The sequence below is a fragment of the Patagioenas fasciata genome, chromosome 4 (assembly GCF_037038585.1).
Source record: "Patagioenas fasciata isolate bPatFas1 chromosome 4, bPatFas1.hap1, whole genome shotgun sequence".
Taxonomy (NCBI): Eukaryota; Metazoa; Chordata; class Aves; order Columbiformes; family Columbidae; genus Patagioenas; species Patagioenas fasciata.
The window spans coordinates 9412920-9438819 of NC_092523.1; the positions used below are offsets into that span (position 1 = coordinate 9412920).

The 25900-nt window shown below is 41.1% G+C and overlaps 1 protein-coding gene and 1 long non-coding RNA gene across 5 annotated transcripts in view; both read left to right on the plus strand.

The window, feature by feature from the left end:
- Positions 1-25900, plus strand: part of NSD2 (nuclear receptor binding SET domain protein 2) — a 103746-nt gene that overhangs the window by 10598 nt on the left and 67248 nt on the right. For 3 of the 4 annotated variants that reach the window (XM_065836147.2, XM_071808481.1, XM_071808480.1), the window contains exon 1: positions 15100-15256. The exons of the other annotated variant lie outside the window; for it this stretch is intronic. The gene's annotated coding sequence lies outside the window, so the exon portion shown is untranslated. Of the gene's footprint in view, positions 1-15099; positions 15257-25900 lie in introns of those variants that run through there. 4 annotated transcript variants of the gene reach the window in all.
- On the plus strand, positions 16704-25872 carry LOC139827967 (uncharacterized). Its single transcript, XR_011739115.1, has 3 exons — positions 16704-24194; positions 24661-24781; positions 25822-25872. It is a non-coding gene; the product is annotated as an uncharacterized lncRNA (long non-coding RNA).

Sequence of the window (25900 nt, forward strand, 5' to 3'; positions counted from 1 at the left end):
GAATGAAATTAAGATTAACTGGAATTTAACTGAAACAAAGTAAGATCGTGGATTATTTGTTCTGAGCAAATTCTTCTCCTACTAACACCTATGCAATCCATATATTTACATTATTTTGTGAAACAGCATAATACAAAAATAATTTTGCTCTATACCATATCAGGATTATAAACAGAGTCATTTTACTTTTGTGGGTAAAAAATACTGTAGCTTTTGCTCCCTTTATAACTGAGATGTCAACATAACTAATTTAATTTCACTGTAATAAAGATGAAATGAATTCCAATCCTTCTCCTATACCAGTAACAACATATTTTTATTCAGCTGAGACATTCCATAAACCTGCGGAAGGTAAGAATTGCAGACAGCATGGAGGCAGAATGCGAAGGCAGGGAGAAGGTACCTCAGAAGAAATGTACTGATTTTTGTCTCCAGAGCTTTACTCGCATTGATGTACAGGGAAAAATAGAATCTGGAGACGACTGGCTTTCAAGACCAGCTTGTAGAGCTGACAGTAGGAAAATGTTCTTTTGCTTCCAAATCAAGTATATTTGTTCTAGAATTTGTTAAGACACTTAGACACAAAGAAATAGTGCCACATCCTTTTCTTTATTTAGGTTGGATGAGGGCTTCATTTGGCACTATGGAAACTAGAACAACTGCATTGGGCTAAACCAAAAGCCTGTGAGTCCCTTTATGCAATTTCTGGTCATAGAAACGAGCACTTTGGGAAAGAGTATGAGAAACAGGGCAAACATGGAGTGTTCCTGCCATTAGTCCACTCCGCCTGCAGCAGCGACTGTTTTATTTCATGGCTGCTGATAAACACAGAAGGTAGTCTAGAGGTCTGTGCGCAGAGCTGGGAGCTGTGAATCTGCGTGTTTCAGTCCTGCCTCTGTCACCAAGGTTACCTGTGTATTGCTGTGTCCTGGCTCACGTGCATGTGCACTTGTGGCAAACCCATCTGCAGGGCTCCGCGCTGCAGAGGCACGCACAGCCCACGCAGGTGTACCCACGCTCGCATCCACGCTGTAGTTGGCCAGGTCTGATATTATGGTTTGGAGAGATTTGTTCCTCCCTAATGTTCTGCTTAACATCTGTGATTGTTTCCTGAAGAGCTGCATAATATTCCGGTGTGCTACTTACTGTGCCCCTTTACCTCTCCCCCCATTCCTTCTGGTTCTCCTATTTTTCACATGGTTATCATCACTGGTCTTTGTGCTCCTTGTGCTTTGCCTTAGGCTTGTCATCCCTCAGTGCTTACGCTCCAGAACAGCAGGCTCAGTGCACATGTTTTCCCCAACTGTGCAGCCCGAGTCAAGGTCAATCCATCAGGTAGCATGGAGAGGCTGAGTCTTTCAAGTGTCTCAGCTGAAGCTGCTGATAAAAAGGTGATGCTGTTGGATTTCCAGTACAAACAGAGAGATAATGTTTAAGCTACCTCCTTGAATATTCCTGTTAAAAATTTTGTTTAAAAACTACACTCCACCTTGCTTCAGGACTACCCTGCAGTTCGCAGCAGCATGAGATCACCCTCAGAAACCAAATCCATCAGCTGCAGGCCCACTTCTGGTGAGCTCACAACTTCACTGTTGCTGCTGAAACTTGGCCCACCTCCTCCTCAACCGTCTCCTCCATTGCTCTACTATCCTTCCAGAAACATGATGTGGAGGACTGCAAGCTCCACACTCAGGGCACTCCTCACGATGCAGGCAAGTAGATGGGGAGCTGCCAGAATTCCTCTTTCCAACTTTAAGGTTGCAATGGAGAGCGTTTACAAGTTTGAAGCATGACTTGCCCTGTACAGCTGCTGGGCATGTCCTCCTTTCTGTGAGTTGATTCAAGTAGGCTGGGTGGAAGGGCAGATTTGGGGTGTTTCTCCCCAAATCCTTGTGCCTCAGGTTGAGCAGAACCCTGGAGAGCTCCTCCTCTTCCTGCCCACGGCCTCCACCGAAACTGGAGGAGGCCACAGGCAAACTGGGGTTGAGTGGTGACCAAGGGTGTTTGACCCAGGGGAAGATGGTGGGAAGAGCAGAGTCATGGGAAGGAAAGGGGGCAAGCAACAGGCTGGAATATACAGGCCCTGGTATATCGGCATGTCAGTGGAGGGCTGTGTATAGTCAAAACATAAAGAAATACGCATGCTTTAGTTATTTCCCCAGGGTAAAGTGAGTAGGAGTGTGTTCAAAGAGTAATATTTGCTTTATACTGTCATGTGAGCACAGGTTCCATATATGCATTAGTAAGTATTTATAGATTGTATGTTTGAATGATGCAGGAATTTAGGCAAACACCTGAATGATCAGCAGCGTACACCAAATCCCGTCAGTCTGATCCCAGTTCCAAGCTTCCTATTTCTCAGTGTTACAATTTCACAAGCAATTAAAATGGCTCCTTAGCTACGTTATATTATTATGAGCAACATCACCTGTCAAGTATTTTAAGTATGAAAAGTGATGTTAATTGTTAGGCATTACTACTCAGGTAAAAATTACACCCCAGTGTTAAAAATGCACAACAATATACCATTAACTTGTTTAATATGACAGCTTTGAAAGAGTGATATGTTTTTCTTTCGCATTTCTACTACAAGACCTTTTTTTTTTACTTTGTTCATTAAAATTCTTTCTGCAATAAAGATGATTCAATGATTTTGCAAACCAACTTCGTCCCTAGAATGTTATAATTTGACAATTTCAAGGCTTTTCAACCCAAACCCTTGCATATGTCATATATCGCATTGCAGATTTCATCCAATAGCAGAAAATGAACTCTGAATGCAATATCATCTGATCAGTATTCCAGCACCATAAGCTTTCTCACTGCAAGCAGAGTACTGTTCATTACAATGAAACTGAAAATGGAAGAGCTGAAGGATTGATTTATATGGCCTTCAGTCAGGAATGTTCTAATTCTGACATAATCTCCCCGACTGAAATCCTAAACACTGTATAATTTTGATTTATTACCGTTAAAAGAAAGAGCTTAGGTCTGTAGATGAACGGAATACCTAGCATGAAAGAGAGCGGTGCGACAGCTCAGGAAGACTGCAAGAAAATGCAGATGTATCATGTGACTTTACTCCAAACATTGTCTCCGTGAGCAAATCCGTGAACAGGGCCGAAAACAACTGGAAAAACATCATGCAGGTGCTCTCACAAATCCACTCCGCCGCTCAGAAATCTCTCTTCATTATACGCATTTTTATAGCAAAGATAAGAGCGTGTTAATAAGGTAAAGCATGAACCAATCTATTTGCTAGAAGTTGTAGGAGGTGTTTATTAAAACAGCTCATTTATGGCAAAAGAGGACCAGAGCTCAATTCCTGATATACTACACAAAAGGCTGCTTTAGCAGGCAACTCTGTTTTCCTCCTGCACCAGGAATATAACCTTTTCTATGCTATTCTGTACCAAAATCTGCCCATCATGGGGGTCTGGGGAAGGTTCACCTGTGGTGCCAGGGTACCTTGGACACATGTCTGCCTGCTGACAGGTGGAAGCTGGAGCAGCCCTACGGTGTGCGCTACTTAAAAATAATAGCTGATATCTTTCAAGCAAAGTAGCTGGCGCTAAATCAAATAGAATCTTATTGGATTGAAAGGTGAATTAGGCTGGTTGTGCTGCTGCTTGGATTTTTTTTTTTTGTGAGGGAAAGAGAGCAATTAGAAGAGGGGACATATACAAATTATTCACGACAAACTGGTTGATAAATGTACATTAAAAGCTCGGTGAACACAGTTTTAATACCTGCCAGAACTGAAACCAGCAGGTCATTTCATTCCAAGCGGACTAAGGAACAGAAATTTTCCCCCCACCTGCACCTTTCTCCTGCTCTTAGTGTTGGGTGAAATGAATGTTTGCCTCTTCCCTCCCACATGCTCAGCCCACGGTTCCCATGTAGCCACTTCCCAGTCCTGTTTTGGACAAACCTTTATCTTATCATCCTTGTCTTCCAAATCCTTCTTCTCTAGAGCACTTCACAGTTTCCTCTCACAAAATCTACCTTTTACAAGTGGTACCTAATCAATCTTACTTTATCCTGGCCAGAGGACAGATGGTTTTATTTTAGAAAAAAAAAATAAAATATTTTTGTTCAATGCATTTTGTGTCTGGTATGAATACTTTAATTATAGCAGATGGCAGTCTCCTGTATGCAGGAACATTTGTCTGCTTCACAGTATTGCACAATGCTAGTCCAAGCATATTATTCTCACCTATGAATGGGCCTGTTCCTTATTACTCCCAATAATCAAACATTACACAATTCCTCCAGTATTTTTCACTTACGGACAATTTGAACTACAGCTACTGCAGCTGCTGTAAAAGCGCTACAGCCTCAGAGAGATTATTCCTTCCTTCCTGCATACGTTAGAGTGGATATACCAGGAACTAAATTTGTGCTTAGGGCATAGCAGGAAGTGCCTGATTCTTTTTATGTAGTTGTAGAAAGGGAAAATAAAAGACAAAACCAAACAAAACGAAACAAATTTGGGTGGCATCAAATTTAGGACACTTATGCTCTCAGCTATATGGACACAGTTTTCAAGAGTAATTAAATAAATTATATCAGTAACTGTTTTTTACTAGAATGACATGAAGGCCTATAAGCAGTGGACAAAAGAAAAAACTGCATATTATTTTTGTAATCAATTAGCATAATAGTCATATATGGTGCATATCGACATATATGAATACAATACAGACAATATTTGATACTTCGGACTAGAAGACTTAACATAAAGCCCAGTTCTGCAAGCCAATCCTGGCATGCTCAACTTTCAGCATGAGCTGTTTATTGAATTCTCAAATGAATGTATTTATCTGTTGGAAAATCAAAACAGCAGATGAAGTAATATCATCTTAGATTTCCCAGTGGTGAATTCATTAGCAGAGTCAGTTCTGGCCTCAGCCTGCCATCCTATCCACCAGAAAGCACTCACTTTCCAATGTAACAACAGATGATTGTAAAAGCTTAACAGCATTTTGGTACACAGGTAAAGCAGATAGGGACAGGAGTGAAGAGCAGCACTGTATCTTCTTCAACCCACAGCAGACCATTAAGTATGAGAGATTAAGAACTAGACTTTATTAGGATGGTTATCATTACCCTCAACAACTATAAAAAGCTCCAAGTCAAAAGGTTCTGACTCACTTGTTGAAGGGTACGAGCATCTGTGGAGGAAATTCGGGGTATGGGCTGTCCCTGGTGGCTAATCCCTGTGGAACAGGTGCACAGCAGTGTGCCAGTCCCACATCACAGTGGGGCCAGCAGCCAGGGATCTGGCTCAGAAAAGAGATGCCCATTTGGAAAAAGAGGTGGAACAAAAAGGGCATTGCCTGTCTTGGTGTCTTTCCTGAGTGGGTTGCACTGGCAAAGTTGTGGTGCCCTGGTGGAATTGGGAATCCTTTCTCCGCTCAGTGCACATCAGTGGTAAAACCTTACTTGTCCCTCCCCAATACCAAGTTCTCCTGGGCCGCAGCAGCAATGCTCAGGTGAAGTACTTTTGCAGACAATGTTTGTAACTGTAAAAATCAACAGATTCTCTATAAATTGGTGACTGTTAACATTTTAAAATATCACCAGAATGCATAAGTAGAAGATCAGTCTAATCTAAGGTTGAACATTTATTGAGCCCTTTCAGGACAGAAGGCAGAAATATTGCAAAATTGACTTTCAAATGAATGAACAAGGAATATAGACTCAAAATCTCTACTCTGGCAGATGCTGAACCCAGTGTCATTTGATCTGCGGTAGCACTTGGGTGTCTGAATAGCTCAGCTGAAGCAGAAGAAAACCTTTCTCAAAAATTATTGCTCTTGTTCAACTAGGCCAAACTGGTGACTTCTGAATAAGACAAAAAACTTTTTTACATTATAAGTAATATAATTAAAATAACAAAGTCTTTTCACTGCTTCAGGTACCCCTATTAAAAATCCCATGTTACAGAGGCAGAGAGGATCATGTTGCCAGACCTGCACTAGACAGACTGAAAGACTTTTTGAAGGGATTTTATTTTTCAGTCTGAAATACAACATACCTTTCAGTACAATATTTCTGCCTGAATAAAGTAATTCCATTGATGGAGAGTCTATCAGTCATAGCTTGATTATGATTATAATTTAAACTCACTGCATTCTTTATTAACCTGTAAAAATATTAATACTAAGAATTATTAAACTTGAGAACAATGCAAAAAAAAAAGAAAAAAAAAAGAGGGAAATGAAGCTCATTAAATGTCTGGCTCCTATTGATTGCCAATTGCTGCTAGTGTTAAATTAAGAGGTTATTTTATTGTCCTCTGCAGCCAAGCTCAGCCATACTCCATTCAATAACCAACAATTTAGGTCTTTGAGTTTAATAATAATTATAATAAAAGTATTCCCCACTTTCTGGCATGCTGTGTTTATTTTAGGATATTAACACAGCAATCCAAACACAACACGTAAGACTCCCTCAGGGCTTTCTGTCTCACATCCCAGACCTTCTGTTTCTTTATAAGCTTTAACAGCCACAGTTATAAGAGATATAAATAGTCCGAAGCACAAGAGAATCTCTCTTCCCTGACAGAATCTTTATTTACAAGCTGTGCAAATCTAAGCAGGTCAAATAGTCCCTTGCTGGCAGGTTAATAAGGCCCACCTGCCAAATAAACCCACCAGTGAACTCCACAGGGCCTACATAAATCCAAAAAGCTTGGACAAGAGAAGATTTTCTCCCTAGGAATCATACAGAGATGGGATGCTTATAGTTCAAAAGGCATTCATCTTTCAAACTCCAGAGTGCTTGGCTACCTGGCACATACTCATGAGCGTTCAAAAACCTTGCAAAAAACATGGCTCTTAAGTTCAGAAGACACCATTATTTAACATTTATATTTCAATATTGCTTACAGGACACCTACATGCCAAGGGCTCCTGTACTGGCGCCACACAAACATGTAAGGCTTCTAAGTCCCTGCCCTTTAGAGTTTTTAAAAGGCAAATATAGTTGGGTTAAATCCTTAAAAGTTACTTATGACTTAGCATACAATTAATTTGCCTACAATGCCAGGAAAGAGAAATGGAAGAATAGGGTAACCGATTATTTAAGCTGACCTATAAATGAATTCTCACAAGCCACAGTACATTTTTTTAAATTAATATTGACTGCTATCAGAGTGGGATTCTGGTCTAAGACCTGAGCTGTTCAAACACTACTCTTGGGTAAATGTTTCCCACTGAATCAATGACTTCTTTATGTTCTTTCCTGAACCAGCCAGGCCCAGCAACTGTCCCAGTGTGGGCATATCCATAGACCTTTCAAGAGGCCTAGTCACTATGCTTATATTGCATTGGAAAAAGCATTTCCAGTGTCCTTCAGGTTTCTATTTGCTGTTCATACAGTCAGCAAACTGGTAAACCCTGAGCGTTCCTCCTGATACGTTGGACTGGTAGGACGGCCTCAGGCAGATGAGGACAAACAGCCATGCAGCAGAAGCTCCCCAGCCCGAGGTTCTGAAGCAGGAGCTTGTGATCCATTCATGAAGGGAGTTAGTTTACCTTTGCGTGCCAAGCGAAGAACTGCAGCAGTGCCCGACCAGATCGTATGTCCCAGCCTCAGAGGTGCCAACAGCAATCAGGGAGGGCGATATATGGCTGGAGAGGCAGCATGTGTGTATGGAGGGCGGGGATCACAGGTCCAATTTTAACTAACCAGCAAAAGTCTGATGAAGTTCTTCAATGTATCATGAGGGACACGTCCATAACAGGCCTGCTCCCTGCTTGTAAAAATCCTTGAGGACAGGTTAAAGGCAAATCAGGGATCATATGAAAATGCATGCAGCTATTCCTTCCTGCAGGTCTAGACCAGACTCCCTGCAGGCACTGGGGATCAGAGCTGTATTAAACATACAGGATTGTGGCTGCAAAGAGACAACTCATTTATGTAACACTAAGTACATGTATTTGCCAGTGACTCCAAATATAAGTCAAATGTAACAGTTTACAAGTGTACGTGAAATAAGGAACACATGTAGAATGTCCATTCAAGACAGCATGCTGTGGCAAAGCATGTAGCTGCACTGTGAAGGCCTCAATGTCAGATCACTGGAGGGAATGCTGGGGTTTGGGATTTTGGTATTTCAGGTGAGCCGTGTGCTGGGAGTGGTGTACTTTCAGTCAGGTGCAAAATTACCTGTTCTAGCCCCTATAAAGGGCTTCTGGGGCAAGACAGAAGTTGGGGCTTTGAATCACAGGTTAGACTCCCAAATTCCAAGTGCCATTTAAATGCCTATCTCCTCCTTTGGACCAGTGCAAACAGTTTATTCCTGCCTTGAAGAACCAGCTCAAACCCAAAAGATGCAGATAACCTCAGCCCTTCAGCAAATACCACATGCCCAGTTGCTGTAGCAATTGCAAAAGGAGGAGTGTCCAACACATGGTGGCTTGTGTTCATGGGGATGATGCTATTATTAGCACAGTGGTACTACAACCATGTCCAGCTTCAGTGTGAGACAACAGAGTGGGTGAATCTTCACATAGCCTCTCTCCTACACACTGGCCAAGCCCAACACCTCTTCTCAGCTGAGTACATCCTTCATTTGCATCACAGTTTAGTTCAGCTGCTGTAAACGCAGCCGAGACAGTCCAATGTTTCCTCTACTGTACGTAATCTGGATGCAGATTTGGCACTGGAGCCAGAAATGCCGCAGTGGGATCACTCTTGCGTACAGGGTTGAGCTGCTGACAGTGAACCGCGGTCTGATTCTGCAGGCAGCCCAGCAGCCACGTTTCGCTCCCTGCCACAGCTCGTTCGCCAAGCAAGGGCATCTCAGAAAAAGCCTGCGCTGATTTGTAAAGTGTAAGCTCTGGCTCATTAACAGTAACTGAAGCGAACAAATATAGCTTAGAGGAGCAAGCATATCAAGCCCGAGAAGAGTGTAAGAACATGGTAAAATGTGCAAGAAACACATCCTACTCCTTTCGGTTTTCACAGCAAAAACAGCACAGGTGATAATTTAGCAGTTAGGCCTGCATTTGCAAACCGGCTCATCGTATGCCACGAATCCAGTTGTTTCAGCCCTCATTTGTCAAGTACATTTGCACATACTCAACACCAATATAAAACAAGTGCTAGGCATCTTATATAAAAGTCTCCAAACAGTTCTCAGAATTAGTGGGTAGTTCTGAAAAGGTCTGTCATGAGCATTTTTCTCAAGGCATATATACCAAGTAAATGGGATATGATCACAGTTACAGTTTCTCAGCACAGGAAATTGCCAGCCACCAACATAATTAGAAACAGTTCATATGATCAAATTAATCATTCAAAAAAGAGCAATTACTGTTAACAGAATAATGGCATGCCTTAAAAAAGAATGAAATTAACCTTTAGGACCGACATGGTCACCCTCACCATTCTGTACTGAGGCAGCAAAGATTAATATATGTGCAAAATAAAATGCTGCATTAGCATCTGCTGAAAACAGAAGTAGCATTATCTATCTGGCCTATTCAACCCTTAACAAATTTTATTCTTTGGCACTGGCATAGAATGGGAATATCAATAGTCCCTTCTCTGCCAAAACAGGAAAAAACACCACAACACACCAACTCCACTGCATATACACACAACCAAACAAAAAACGCCCAGAAAAACAACACACAACTTTGAGACTTCCATTGCTATATAACTAACTACATTATGTTTATTGCTGAACAATAATTATATGAAAATTAAGCATAAATCAGTAATTTGAAATGCAGCAGAATTAACATTCAAACCTACATTACAGCTCCTCAAAAGCTAAAAGTTATAGAGTTGAGCTTTAGCCTTAACATGCTAAGATCTAGAAATGCATAGCAAACATATTGCAAAAGAACTGTAATTTTGCTCTGTAGTGCTAAACATTAATTCTGATTATGAATGTATTTCCGTATTTGTACTTCTAAACGAGATTAAATTTATGTTTATAAACACAGTAACATACTATGCTATCAATAGATAGAAGAGTTAATGTGTTTTGAATCCTGAAGCTGTGTGTTTCTACATAGATTAGATTTATTTTATTCTGAATGTCAGCAATGTTTAAATTAAGTCATACCGATGTTGCAGATAATGAGAGACATATAACTTCCATAGATAAATTTATTAGCATACTGAAGTTACTTATACCGGGCTGGAGCATGTTAGCTGCTTGGAACTGGTATACAGCTGGTTTTTATCATCCCAACACTGGAAAACAGCAGGGAAATGCTCCTCAGTTTTCCTTTCTCCTGGCCTCTGCCTTCCCCTGAAGCTGTATCCCACTCCCTCATGTCTTCAACTTTCCTCTTCCTTTTGTGCCCTCAATGACACTTCCCTTCCTTTTGCTCAGCACAAATGATATGAACACAAATAGTTATTTGTGAGAAAAGTGACATTTACTCCATTCTTCTCCCAACTGAAAATGTAGCTGGTAAACAGTCCGATATATAACTCACAGTATGAAGAAGATTCGCATTTAACTGTATATTTTCATTGAGATTATAATTGCACACTCAGAACACCATTTAAACTATAAGCTACAGTTGCACTTAAGATGTCTCATATTTGGACAGAGGCTGATTCTGTTTGAAATTATCAAAGCAGATATTTTCTTTTTCCCAAATAATCAACTTTCAATTAAAAGGTACTATTACTCTATTTTTATATGAGATTACACAAAACATGTGAAAAGTCCGAAAAGCCTGTACCTCCTCATTTTTAAGTTTATTTAACAATTCTAATACACAATGCTGAATTTTTAAATATGATTTTCAATGCACTCTCATTCAAATTAATTAACATATCACAGTATCACAGTATGTTTGGGATTGGAAGGGACCTCAAAAGATCATCTAGTCCAATCCCCCTGCTGGAGCATGTGTAGGTTCTCAAGAACACATTTCATACTGTACTTCTAAGTTGACTACGCTACATTGAATATAAAATATTTTGAAATGCTGATTTAAATTTTATACTTCATTCTTTCTTTAATTCCACGTCAACAGGTTGGTGTCTCCATATTAAATGGCATGCAATGCATTGCGTGGCCAAAGACATAAATGGAAACATGTCGACCAAGATTTTTCTTAATGGTGGCGATGACAGACTGACATGCAGAGGGATCAGTGGCTCTGTCGAGCTATACCTAACATAGCTGAGGAAGGTTCAGACAGGTTAGAAACAACAATTACAGTTAATCTGAAGAAATAACACAGACTGCTGGCCAAAGTCAGTGCTCAGGTGATGGGTTGCCAGCTGACAGCATGAGAGTAACAGTGATATACCAGGGACAATGCTGGGAAGATCTCTGCATCAGTGCTACAACAGAACAGGACAATGGGCAGCATTAACTTTTCCCAGCGTATTCATGTTTTGAAGGAGAACTACAATGTCTTCAGTGTAAAACCCTAATAGTTGGAAGCCTGTGAAACAAGAAAAACCTACATTTGTAGTACAGTCCCTATCTCATTAAACACCTGTGGCACAACAAACACAGAGGAAAAAATTATTCACGGAAAGGGTTGTCAAACACTGGAACAGGCTGCCCAGGGAAGTGGTGGAGTCACCATCCCTGGAGGTGTTTAAAAGGCATTTAGACAAAATTCTTAGGGACATGATTTAGTGCTAGAGTTAGGTTACAGTTGGACTCGATCTTGAGGGTCTCTTCCAACCTAATTGATTCTATGACATCCTGTGATGCTGTATAACTGACTTGGGAACATCTGATTAACCCATCAACTGCACTCATGTAATTTCAGTTTAACTCCAGTTGTAGTTATGTTTACATTGCCACCAAGATTATCTGCATTCAGGAAAAATATTTACTAAACAATGCTGAAGCAAAAATTAAAAAGCATACAAGAAATTTAGAAAGCAGTCAGTCTTTCTGATCCACACAGGAGAGAAGTGTAAACACGAAGCTCCTGCCACAAACACCTATAGTGAACCTAGACGTGCTTGCTAATTGCACCATCATTACAATTGGCCTTTGCCAGGAGAAAGGCGAAGCTTTAGCATAGAGACTGCTGATCTCCGTTATTTCCCACAGCAAGAAGTGCCCCAAAATGTGCCCCATCCCCTTGTTAATAGGGCTGACCAAACTCTCTAGGGAGGGAGTTCTGCACTGTTGCATGGAGTAGTGCCACGCACGTACAATTTGTTTCTGAGCTCTGCCCAATGCAGTGAAGCTACAGCAACTGCATTGTAGGCCTGAGCTTTTCTGGCACTCTGTGTCCCTGTGGTGACAACAACAAAAATCTTCCTTTCAGCTTCAGAATTTCAGCATATCCAAACATATGCCTAAGGTCAGGGGCACTGACTACTATTGCTGAATAAATTATCTTGGAAAAAAGTGTTTAAATTGTAAGTTATCTTTCAGCCTCATAACTAGTAGATAATCTCTACAATATTTAAGTGTTCCTAGAACAACATGTAACCGCTACATTTATTTAAGTTCCTTTATTGAGTTAAACAGTGGGATATTGATCTGGATACTATTTCTTAACACAATATATCCATAAAAGTTGGATGTAAGGAGCAATGAAATTTTAGATACCAAATGAAACAAGAGTCACTAATAAATGAATACTATTAGCTGCTCTAGTTGTACATCTTCTGGTTTCAATGACTTGTTCAGCTATACAAGAAACTTCAAAATATAAAAAAATATTGACCAATTCAAAAACCACAAGAAAATGTAATGAAAGAGAATCAAACCTCCAAGAGGTTCAGTCTGGAAATTTGCCACTACTAGAAACAGATTAGAGGACATTTACTTCGACTGTTTCAAAGGCATCACTCAAGTATTATTTGTCAGCACAATCTCATTCTGCACTGTATAAGCATTTGCCCCATCACAAGTCAAAACGTTTTTGAACTCAATTTTCAGAAGTGTAATATATAATTATATCCACTTGCAAAGAATCAGTCTCTTTGCATACTGCAGTGAAAAAATTGAGACCTTTTCATTACCACGATACGAGCTCAAGGAAACACAATTGCTTTTGAAATTAAAAAAAAACCAAAAACCTGCGTGTGCAGTTTCTGTTTAAATGGGTCACAACACTGGAAAAGTTTGCACCAGTGTCTATGTACAGTATAAACTGGTGCTATTCCAGTTAAAGGTGTTAGCTCCCAGCATAAGTTTACCTGTAAATTTGCATGGTGAGTCTATCAGGAGTTAATTACATGGTTGCAAATCTTAGTAGCAGAGACAAGGCCAATGATCCATAGGAGTTGAAAGGGCTGAGGAAGATTTGTTGTCACCTTGACCATGATAGCAAAAGCCTTCCATTTAAATCTTAAAACAACTGATAGAGAAGGCAAACATGAGAACCACATTATCTGGAGGATCTTATGCATTAGCAGCAAGCAGAGAAAAAAAATACACATCTCTTTTATAAGTCATACGTAGAGATAGATTTGTATCATTGAGCCTGAACACAGAATTTATTCCAAAAAAAAGTAGATAGCAAAACAACAGAATTTCCATCCTTCTATTTATTTGTATTGATAACGGTGCCTCTATTTTTAATTAGAAGACATTTTCTTTTCCTGTAAATGCATATAATTGAACTTTAGAAAGGAAACTGGAAGATAAAACTGTCGTGACTCTTAACTCAAATTAGCTGTTTTAAACTGCGATGGCACTATTTTTTTCTTTAATGCTGTAAATACTGACATTCCAAAGATAAATCTTGCTTGTCTAACACCTTAAAGATAGTGTGTTTTTTTTTTTTTCCAGAAGGGCTGTAAAACAAATTAAGGTACCTTTATCACTACAGACAGTTTTCCTTCAGCTACCTTGAGATTAAAGTTTTAATCAGCCGATGATTAGGTTTTTCACTACTAAGTAATTAACACTAAGCTTGCACTGCTCGACGCTTAACTGCCACACTAGGGTGCACCCACCATTAAACACATATAGTAACAGTGACAAGCTTTAACATATAAAAGCAAATTAATGATTACATACATATAAAAAAATAAGCCTTTCTGTAACAGATGGCATAATTTCACCGTCATCCAGAAAGTACGATGCTGATGTGCTCCCCCCTTCTATTACCGTCTGTTTACCTTTCACAGGAGTCACATTAGGCCCTTAGAGACCAGGTTAATACAGTATCCATAGCACCGAGGGACTGTGTTCCCCGCCTGGTGCGGAAAATACAGGTTCTCAGAGCTCCACAAAATCCTTCAGCAAACCATTGAAAGCTCTCAAGAATTGGCCACTACCTGCTTTATGTTATCTGCTGTGTCGGTTCATGAGAATATTTGTTCCAATCAGTAACATGACAGATATTTAACGATTTGGCCTGCACTTTCAATTGGCAAATTGCAAGCACATGTTCTTATTTTGATGCTTAAAAAAACAACAACGAAACAAACCAAAATCAAACCAAAAGAAAAAACAAACAAACAAAAATCAAGCCATACTTCCAGAAGAGATGGCCCTGGTAATTCGCAGCCAGGCACACTCGGGTTCTTACAGCCATCTGACAGCCTTAAATTGGGTGCAGTTATACAGAAAGTCAGAACATTTGGCTTAAATCAGCTTTTTCAGAGCGGTAGCTGAGGCCAGGGGGTGACGAGGGCACAGTCACCCATCCAGTGTCCCTGTGCCTAAGGTGGAGATGAATAAAAATATAAAAGTGTTTAAAAAAATTAACTGTTTTCCACCGACCTCTGCGGGGCTTCGACGCGCTCTCGCCCACCTGAGGATGCCGCCGCGGCGAGCCAGGCCCCCCCCCGAGAGGGCCGGACCCCACACAGCTCCCGCCTCCTCGCCCCGTGGCCTCCTCGCCCCGTGGCGTGGCCTCCCCTCCCCTGGCACCCGGCCCGCCCTCCTCTTCCTCCCCGCCGCCGGCTGCGGTGCTGTCGGGGCGGGCGAGCCGCAGAGCGCCGGGCCGCTCCCGCCGGCGGCGCGGCCGAGACTGGAACTGAGACTAAGGCTGGAGCTGGAACTGGCGCTGCTCCGGGCCGCGCGTGCGGGCGGCTCCGTGCGGGGGGATTTGAAACAGCCGCTCCAGGGGCAGCGCAGCGGCGGCGGCCAATCAGCGGCCCGGATTTTTCGCGCTGGTTCTGGCCGGAGGAGGGGGCGGGGCCGCCGCGCAGGATCGCCGGAGCCGCCGCCGTTGCCGCCGCCGCCGCTGTTGCCGTGTCGCCTCAGCTCCCGCGCCGCTCCCCGGCACCGAGCTACCGCCGTTGCCTCCGCCCGGCTCCCGGGGGAGAAGGATGCGCTAGGGCACAGGTCAGTAGGCCGGCAGCGCGACTGGCTTCTCCCCCCGCTCCGCGCCTCCCCGGGGAAGGGAGGAGGCACCCGGGGCACGTTCCCGCAGGCCCCGAGCGGGGAGGCGGGAGCGGTGGCGGCGAGGCTCCGTGACCCGCGGAGATGCTGCCGCTCGGTCCCGCGCCTCGCCGCGGCCGCCGGGAGCCCCCATCTCGGGCTGGGACCGCGGGCCCTGCCCGGCAAAGCGCTGTGGGGGCCGGGGGTCCCGTCGTGGGGCATCCACTCCCCCCTTCCTCTGGGGACTCCCCCTCCGCTGGGGCTGCACTCCCCTCAAACTTACAGCCCGCAGCTCCCGTTTCCCCCATCCCCAGAAAAGGGCTCTTTTTTTTTTTTTTTTTGGTTCGCTTTCCCCCTCTCTCTTCCCCTCCATCCCCCCGCTACCTGGCCCTTGCTGTGGGGCCGCGGGCCCCCTCGTCACCCTCCCCTCACCCCCCCTTCTCCATCGGAGCCTGCCGCAGGATTTGTGCTGCTGGCTGGGCCTGACTCTTGGGTGGCGGAGGAGCGGAAAGGAGCGATGCCGGAGTCCCGGCTGTTGCAGCTTCATCCTTTCCCCCCCTCCCTGCCCTCCTCCTCCTCCTCCTCCTCGGCGCTGCGGGGGGTCGGGGGCAGCATAAAGGGGTAAGGGAGAGGTGCTCACCCGTCCCACCTCCCTCCTCCGGCGAGGGGGGGGATCAATCAGTGCAAATCAGAAAGAAAACCGGAGGAGATGGGGAAGCGATGGGAAAAAAAAAAAAAAGCCTCCCCCAGGGTTTAAACCGCCTCCCTAAGGGGTGAGGTAGCTGCAAATGCCCCCCCCGTGGCGATGGGGGTGTGGGGAGGTGGAAACTGCTCCTGCCCCTTCCCTCCGGGTAGGACCGGGATTGTACGGCAGCAGGAGTGAATGTAACTCTGGATATGTATGGAGGGGGAAGCCATGTTTGATTTATTCCTCCACTAAACCCTGGTGTGATGTTCCTTCTACTTACACCCTTCTGCAGTCCACCCTGGACCTGTACGGGAGGAGAGCCTTGTTAGGGGAGTGGAGAAGAAAACATTCCCGCGAAGGCGGACGGACTCGTTGACTCAATCTTCATTAAGGATAAGAGGATAGGGCTCTTGTAACTTGAATTGATATTTGTGTGGTAAAAGAGCCTGGGGAACTTGTATTCCCAAGGCCATAGTTACAGCTCATCCGCTGTGGCTTTACCGCTCTGGGGGCGGAGGAGGGAATTTGCCACACTTCTTGAACATATTTATACTTGCTTTTTGGTTTTGTGTTTTTTTTTTTTTTTTAAATATGTCGGCTGAAAGGAGGAGTAGATACTAGTAGAAGTACAGAGGCAGTAAACACCGTATTTAAACAGATTTCAGAGAAAATGGGCCTCTTGCTAACAGGCTTTAAACAGGCGAGAGGCTGGTATCAGTCATTGCCCATGTATTTTGTGTGCGTGAATAGTTTCCTTATTGACATTTGCATTAAAATTGGTTCATAATGATTCTTAAATTCAGGAGCTAATGCTGCCAGCGCTGAATAAGCTAAACGAAGTCTGCTTTTAAAAAAAAAAAAGGAAGATATGTTTGGCGTTTAGCCTTTTCAGACATCTAAGGAAGGTAACTGTAAGCACTGTGGTGTGGCAATGAAGTTTGTAATAGATTTTGCAAAGAGTCCTTGCTGGTGGTTTATGTGGACATATATATGCTCACCAAAATTCCTTAAACCTGGAATGTGTGGCTTCAGCTGCAAGAATAAATTGGTTCTTCACCAGAATGTTCATATGTTAGTAGAATTTCTGTAAATTTATCCCTGAGGCTATTATTTGCTTGTTTTGCTGTGGGAATTTTGCTCAGGAAATGCAGCATATCAACGTTAATGAACTCCTCAATTTCACAGTGTGGTATTATTTGGCTGTTGGATGTAATCATTGAATAAAACCGCTGTTTTGCAGGACTACTCAGGGCTCAGCACTTACAGTAGGTGCAATTTTTGGTTATGCCAGTAAGCATTTATATCCCATATATTAAAGCATGCTGAGATTTTCATCTAGTATGCAGCCATCAGAAAATATGACAGTTTTTTCAGTCTTTGAATATAAAAGCTTTGGATATTCCTGGAGACTATATGGCAAGTTCTTGTGACGGTTATAGGAGTATCCACCCTCATACATACTCAGAAAAATTCAGGTATTAAAAGAACAGTAAAACCTACTAATTTACCAAATATTATTTGAAAAATGTCAGAAGAAACTAGGTCATTATACTTTAAAGGTGTAGATTTAAAGTAGTTTAGAAAATGGAAATTAAATGTAAAATATATTTCCTTTTAGTTTAATATGAATCCAATAAATGGCTAGTAAGAATAAAAAAAAAAAAGGGTTTAATATCTGTAGGGCTACGTGCTTTTTCTGAAGCCAGTGGTTGTTTTGCAGATGAGACTATTGCATTTAAATTACTGCCTGCATGCAATAGACTGGATATTACAACAAAAACAACGCCACTTTGTTTTAGACTAGGAACAAAAAGATTGTGGAGGAGGTTGCTTTCTAATATTTGGGCAGTGAAATTGATGGGTAAGGGTATACAAACCTGCATGCGTGTGTATATTTTAATATATATTCATCTGTGTCCAAAACATTACGCTGACAAAATGGCAAAGGAACGGAAAGAAGGGATTGTTTTTCGGTGTCCTATTGTTTGTGGCCCATTCACCTCTCACTTTTGCACTGAGGCTGCTTTTTGTTCCACCGGTGTCAGTGTGTTTCCCAGGCAAGGCCTTATTTCTCCAAACTGATAAACGCTTGTCTTTCCCTGTGGTCGATCAAAGCTGATCAACTGCATTGGGACTCCATGCAGATATAACGGTTCACCTGCTCAGGTCAGATTACTGGATTGAGGATGTAGTTTGTGATGAGGAGAAGATAGAAGCATAATTCTTGCAGCGTTTCGGTCACCTCTGGTCATTGCTGCTTACATAACTGCAAGGCATCTCTTAGGTTTTAATCGCAGAAGATGGATGAGTGCATGAAAATTGGAAATATTTTCTGTGTAGAACAAGGTGAAGCACCTCGCTTTTTTCTGGGGAAAACATTTTCACCTTTCCTCGAGAGCACTGTGCTGCATAATGGGAAACATCCACTAAATGGTGTTGCTGGAAACAACAGATACTCTGACATTCAGTAATCAAACATCAATAAAGCAATGCTTGGTGGGACTAATAATAATGCGGTAGATGATGACGACTGCATGTTTTAGTACTATGTTTGTGGCTATACTATTTGAGCTTTTTCCTTACGTTTCTGCAAAGACAAATGAAATGGCCCTGGGGTTGAGTAAATGTGATAAATCTGGTATAATTCCTGAATCTAGCCTTTGGAGGAAGGAAGGATGGAGATACTGAAGTGGATAAGTAGGTCTGTGTTTCTAGGAAGCATCGCTTGCCAGTTAGGATGTATCTTTGAGAAATGTTTTCACCGAGAATGTGCTGTAGTCTTGGTGGTGTAAATGAGAAGGTGGAGATGGAATATGGCACCAGGGTAAGTGGTCAGGTGGTGAAGTGGAGAGAGAAAATAATTTCATATCAGAGCTTGGCATAGGAGTCCAAATTTCACTTGGTGCTCAATTATGGAGGACTTGGGAGAAAGGGGGTGGGTGTGGACAGCCTTGTTGACGTGCCAATGGTCGCCTTGCAGCTTGTAAATTCATGTAGCTGGTTGAATGGATCAGCTATTCTATAAAATTAATGGTTACTTGGAAGGCTTTCGTTCTGAGAACATTTTTGAAGGAAAAGAGAGAAACTAGCTAAATTCACCCTTCACTACACCTTCAAATTAGCTTCTCTACGACCTGCAGTCATTGGTGGTAATAAGAAGGCAATGTAAATGTATTTACTTTTTTCCTTTCAGTTTACACTGACAGAAATTACAGAAGTCCTATGTCAAGTGCTATTTTTAATGTTTTTATGGTGTCCAGCATAGATATTTTATATTTTCTAGCATCAGCTGGAAAGGAAGTTTTTAGAACATGTTACAAGGGAAACCTAGATCATACTCTATTCTGCTGCGCTTCTGGTGAATAGCAGACTTCAAAAATAAGCAAGATTCCTGGAGAACAGATCACATATAATAATACCTTGTGTATGGTGGTGATAGGTTAATGCGTAGTCCATCATGCATTACTTGGCTTGCAAGCAACCCTAAACTTTAGCACCAGATAATCTATTGACTTCCCAGTACATTTGAAAGCTGCTTCTATCCAAATCATATAACAGATTATACTATAAACCGACTTTTTAAAAGCACATCTTGTGTGCAGGAAAGAAATATGTGTTAATCATGGTTGAAACAAAAGCAAAGTTTCTACTATCCTTCTTGTTAATGTTAAGTAATAATACTATTACATGGAAATTGTTCTGGTAGTACAATGGTGTGATGGGCTACATGTAGAAATTAGATGTTTGAAAATCTTTTTGAACGTTTCATAGCGATCAGACTGACTAAGTATGGATAAGTGAAGCACTAGCCCATATGTACTTCAGGGTATTCTTATGTTGGGCAAAATTACTTTTCCCTGGGGCACCACTGATGTAGGTTGTCATATGTGACATAATGTGAAACTAATAAAATATATGTGACTTAAAGCATGTGTGAAATTGCAAGGGCTATTCAACAGGTGATGGCTTAGTTTCTAGCTTTGTCCCTTTCCTTTTAACTTGTCCTATTTTTATCTTAGCGCAAGATAGCAATTTGATCTTGTTTTGAACTTTGGTATTCAGCTCCCCAGCACAAATTGGAGCTATTTTATATCCATCCATATTTGGTGTAAGGATATGTATGTGGCAAATGACAGGAAAACTATAGCACGATCTGCTACTAAGATAGATGTTCGTAGAAGCTTTAACATTTTTTCTTCTGTCTGTAAAAGGTACTGTCAGTTTTGTGTGTGTCTCTTTGAAGAAGCACAGGGCGGTCTCGCTCTGTTGGGTGACGGGGATGGCCATTTAACTGTCGTCGTGAAGCCTCTTCTGGTCTGTGCCTCAGATCAAAACACTCAAATACCGGCATTTCACATCTATGCTAAAACACACATAACAACTTTTAAAACACATATTTTCAAATAATAATAACCTTTAAACATAGTTGGTCTTGAGGGCTAACATCAGAATTTCATGTTTTCTTTGACATGGTCAAAATCAGAGAGTGAATGTTGTCCTGTTCTTCGAGTTTTGTCTTACTAAATAAGAGAGAACACCAATGAGCAGAAGATGAAATATTTTGCGACAAAATTATTTTCCAGAAAGAGGGATGAGGTTAGGGAAGATTTTATTAGAAATGCAATCTAAATGCCATTTGAAATATTTTGAAAAGCTACTGCTAAAAGAATTAAAGAAGCAACAGAATAGAGATGCAGTAATGCTGTCTCCTGTCACAATGTTTGGGACCCATTTTGTTTATTTATTCATTATAAAAAGTTGAAGTGTAAGTGTTCCTGCTGTGGCATGGGTTAGTCTGTGAAGCAGAGGTTCCCAAGATTGTGTATCAGGTAAATCAATAGTGGAACTTGCCAGCCTTGGTGGGATGCCATTGGAGCAAAGAACCTGACTGCACTGGCACTCGGAAATGTCTAAATTGGGGAGTTATCTCTCTAGTAAAGAATGCCCAGATCCTAGTCTGATAATAAAGCCAGAGGGATTTAAGCCAAAGTATGAGCCATGGAGAGCAGTGTAAGATGGAATATATGAATATGGATCATTTTGCTATATGGAGGCGTTGCCAAGAACTTTCGATCAGATACTTCAGGCTGAAATAATTGTGATTTTTCTGTGGATGCAAAACGCAGACCATCAGAAGCTGGTTTAGACTAGCACTTTGAACAAACCTGAAACAAACGCTGTGATTAAATGTGGAACATGACTGAAATTGAGCAATAGTCAAAAAAGAAGTAGTAGGCTTAGAATGTGTAGTAGAAAGTGCAGGTACAGTATCTATTCATTGGGTGAATGATTGCTTCAATAGTGGTAGTGACAGATGAGTCTTCAGAAACTCTGCAAATAAGGATAGCAACTATCTTTGCTTAGCACAGCTTCTTTCTACACTCAAACCTTTTTAGATTTTCCCATAAGAAGCAGGTACAACATAATTCGTTGTACCTAAGGCAGTGAAGTAATCCAGAGAACTAACGCTATGCTGAGATAAAGGGCAGCATAGATGACAAGAGAGACGCATTGCAAGCCACTCAACGCAAAAGTTTTGGAGAGTAGACAAGAAGGATTTGGTTTGTTGAACAGGAAAGTGTTTTATCTTTCTGCCTCCAAGTTAAATGGATGAACTATGCTATATCTGCAGAAATGTAAAACTTGCCTCAAATTCCAGACCTGTAACAGTCATTCTAATCTCTCTTCTGGAGAGATTCCCCATGTAGAAATAGAAAGGGAATTAAGAACACTGTGAATAGTAGTAATGCATTTTGGCAAGAACATGTTAAGGACCCAGCACAGGAAGATGCTTCAAATAATGGCCGAACCAGATAGGCCACTTGTTAGCAAGTATTTGGATTTGCTTGGAGAGGTTCTAGTGTTCCAAGTCTCTTGTGAGCTCAGGCCTTGTTTGAGTGCTCCTGGCGTACAGCTGCCAGTGTTGTGTGTGTTTTTTTGCTTTGGGGTAATACATTGATAGAATGATTAATATAATCACATGTATATAGTTACAGTCAATGCATGAAGTAGACCATAATTAGCATAGTATGGCCAGGATTACATTATAGACAAGGTGACATTGATCAGATATGGATATGTACAGTTCTTGATGAAGGGTACAAGTCGGTAAGTAAAATTCCATAGTGCCATTGAGTCAGTATTAACTGCCTCCGAACTTTACCTTCTAGTTCTTAATGTGATGGAATGTGAAGTTGAATGTACTGAATGAAATAAATCATCTCTATTTTTACATATTACATGTTCACATTAGAGGTGTATTATCAGTATGATGTGATGCTGTTTTTATAAACAGAAGAAGATCTGGCCAAATACTGCTCTAGGATAGAGATTATGATGGTCTCCTATGTATACATATAGCTAGGCTTTCTGACTGTTGACAAGGCCTCATATATCACTGGTGTCACAACACTGCTTTGTGGAATTATTCCAAAGCACCAGCCGCGCTTCTGGCATCTAAACCACCTGCTTGGGTGAACAGTTTCTAGTACTGTGATAGACAAAGGTAGTAGAGTTTTAAGGGTCCAGGCAAAATGATTGTATCCTCTGTAGTAAAATTAGTTGCTGTCCGGTGTGATCTGGGCAACATTGTTTATTTCTGTAGAAGTGTAGCAGATGACCTTTGTTATTACTATGGTTTGATTCATTACTTATGTTGATTGCTTACTCTGTGTTACCATCCCGGATTTAATCTTCCTTTCTCAGAATTTGCACAATCAGAAATTTTCGTGATACTTGCAGTGAACCTTCAGGCAATTGCTGTGCTGTCATGACTACATGTGGGAATACGGACAGAATCATTTGCCACAGTGAAGAGGAAACAGATTCTAGTGCGCTTTACTACTGCAATAAGTGTTGTGTAGAACCAGAGGATCCGGGTCCTGAAGGTATCATGCAAGGAGTGGAGGTAGGATGCTGAAAGGAAAAAGCAGTGGGATTAAAGAAGAGGTGGGAATTTAAAGTAGGCTTGGACCAGGTGAAAAAGCAGTATAAATAAGGAAGGAACTCCACACCCAAGCGCCGAGCTATTTGAGATTGCATTTGGTTCTTCGTTCGCAAGCAAAGGAGAAGCCAGATGCACAGCTCTGGCTCACCCCAGAGACAGAGAGAGACATCGAGAGACTCATTTCATTGGTGAGCAAAGACCTGGACTGCCTGAGCATTCCGGCCGTATTGAATTGTAAAGTTCTGTTTTGCTAGAGAGGGGCCATTACCTCCAGCTGAACCATTTGAAACTCTCCAGGAGACAAAATTCCCAAGTTTGCATTTGAAAACATAACTTCTTATTATTAGCCATTTGTTAAGTGACCATTGAGGACTACCTTTTAGTGTTTATTAAGAACTGGTGGTAGATCCTACCATTTTAGGCATCAGTGTTCCTCTTTGCTTATTTGCAGAGGAGAAGCGATTCTTTTCTATTTGATTTGTGGTCACACCACAGTAATATGTGTATTCTCTCTTCAGATAGAAATAACGACGTTTTACAAGAATTTGAATTTACTCAAATACATCTCCTTCCTTCACCACCTGATTTCAGCAGCAGGAGCGGAACTGACAAAATTTAATTTCTGCAACAATGGAGAAAATAATATTTCTTCTTATTTTGAAGAAAAGAAATAATTGGGGAGGAGTCATGTTGCAGAATCTTCTTTCCTTATTCTCAGAAGCAAGGGTTGGTGGCAATAGCTTTTCCTGAGGAGGAACAAAAAGACAAGTCCATCAGTTTTGTAACCTTGCTTTGTGCAGTAACAAGTAACATGTGAAGTGAAGAAATTCTTCGCTTGCCATTCTACAGTTCCTAGCTGTACAAGCTGGTATTGCTTTTGTGAGAAGGCAACAAATATTTCTTTTGGTTGATGGAAGTAGACTGGAACAATTAGGTTCTGAAATTTTATCTATTGTTGGGGGGGAAAAAAGGCAAACCTAAAACAAATTAGAAAAGATCAGTACTCTTTTTAAAAAAAAATGGTGGCAAATAAGTGTAAGTGCAACTGTAAGTACACTAACCTTTTTCACACAGTTTTCACAATATGCTTGATCTTTTTCTTCAAATGTATATTACATCTCTGTGTGAACATTATTATATGCTATAAATGTAAGGAAATTTTCACATACTCATTTAAATATACTTTGTAGGTCAGCTTTGCCATCTGACTGGTTGACTGAAACTATTGTGTTTCTACTGCAAGACTAATGAAGTCTTCAGGTGCTCAGGTGCTTTTAAACTTACAATTGTCTAATTTGGACTGAAATTTCCTTTTTTTTTTTTTTTTTCCTTTCCAAAGTGTTTTATAAGACTAGTGGTAAATTGCCAGAAAGTTTTAGTATGATTATTTTTGGTTCTCTATCAGCTATTGCAGTAATGGTTTTCTTCAGGAGAGATAATACTTTTGAATTTGCTGGATAGAGCTGGTTTGTAACAACTTTTGGCAAACCCACAATACAATATTCAGTTGCCTTTTCTTCTGAAAGTAAATTCTGTTTAGATCCTGTAGTCATTTTTCATTATTTTAATATAGTGAAGAACAGTCACAATGTACTACATGATAGTGAATGTCTCTGCTCCTATTTGATATTTTATGCAAGATAATGTGAACAAGTTTTCAAATGTATTGGCAAGAATGTGTTGCGATTTTACTAATCTCTCTAAGTGTTTTGTCTCATTCTGATCTGAAAACAGGAATAGCCTTTGGTCTTAAAATTGATGAGAGAATGGAGAAGACTTACCAAAAAGCTCTTTACAGAAAAAAACAGCAGCCATGTATTAGCTTTTTCAGTTCAGCTGAAAGCCTGATTTGTAGGTAATAAAAATAGATTTTGTGGATAAAGTTCTCTTACTGTGAATTTGTATTTAGGTGTGTCATCTTCCCTTCTCCCCCCCACTGCTCCCTGAGTAATTCACCTGCGAAATGGCTGTAAGAAAACCCTTAGACAAAAGTGGTATCTAATAGTGATGCTTGTTTTTGATTACTTACTCTGTTCACTCCCTTTGGCAGAATTGGAAGGAATGAACTACTCCATTATTTCTGACACACAAGAAAAGCATCTCTGAAATTGCAGCAGATGTGGAAGAAATGAATAATAAATATCATATAAATGATAGTGGCCTGGATAGTGAAGGAGGAATCTGACATGCAGACTAACTGTACTTGGCTCATGACTCCTGTCAGATGATGGAACTTCAAGTAATTAATAACATTATTTAAGATGTCTGCAAAATAATTTCCCTTATGTAGAACCTATTTTTTAGTATGGAAATGTATACAAAGCCGTTGCAAGGATTGTCCAATTGTCATTCTCTGATTAAAATATCTAGAGACCTTTCTCTGATAAGTCAGATCTTCTTTTGCTTACTGAAAGCTACTTGTTCACAGGCCAAAATACCATTTTTATTCAGCGGACTCCTTGGCTGTCATGTTCTTTCCTCTTTGTTAGTGAAAATGGTACTTGTTGGGTCACCAGACAGTCAATATGGGATGATACCAGCTTAAGCTCATTAGCTGCTACTAGTGTGTGATGCTTTTGTCCCCATCCTTTCCCTACCCTCCCCCCAGTTTCCTTTTCTATAGATACAGAGTCATCTAGAAAAAGATAAGGGATTGCATTTGCTTCTATGTAATATGGTGGTCAGCATGAGTGCATTTTATTTAACTACCACATCTAATCATATGCTCAGCTGCTCTATTGTCCTCTTCTCACAAAGAGCCCAGGCCTTTTTCTTGCTTATGGTATTTGTACTACCATAAATTTTAGATAACAAAGGTTCTGTAAGATGTAACTGGCTTTAATTTTGCCCTTTTTTCTTGAAACCTTTGATTTTTCCCACGTGTATGTTTGCTAGCTTCTTCCATTTAACCGGACACCACAACCTAGGTTGTTATTTTATGAGGAGGACTGAGATGCATATTGACAATTTCCCT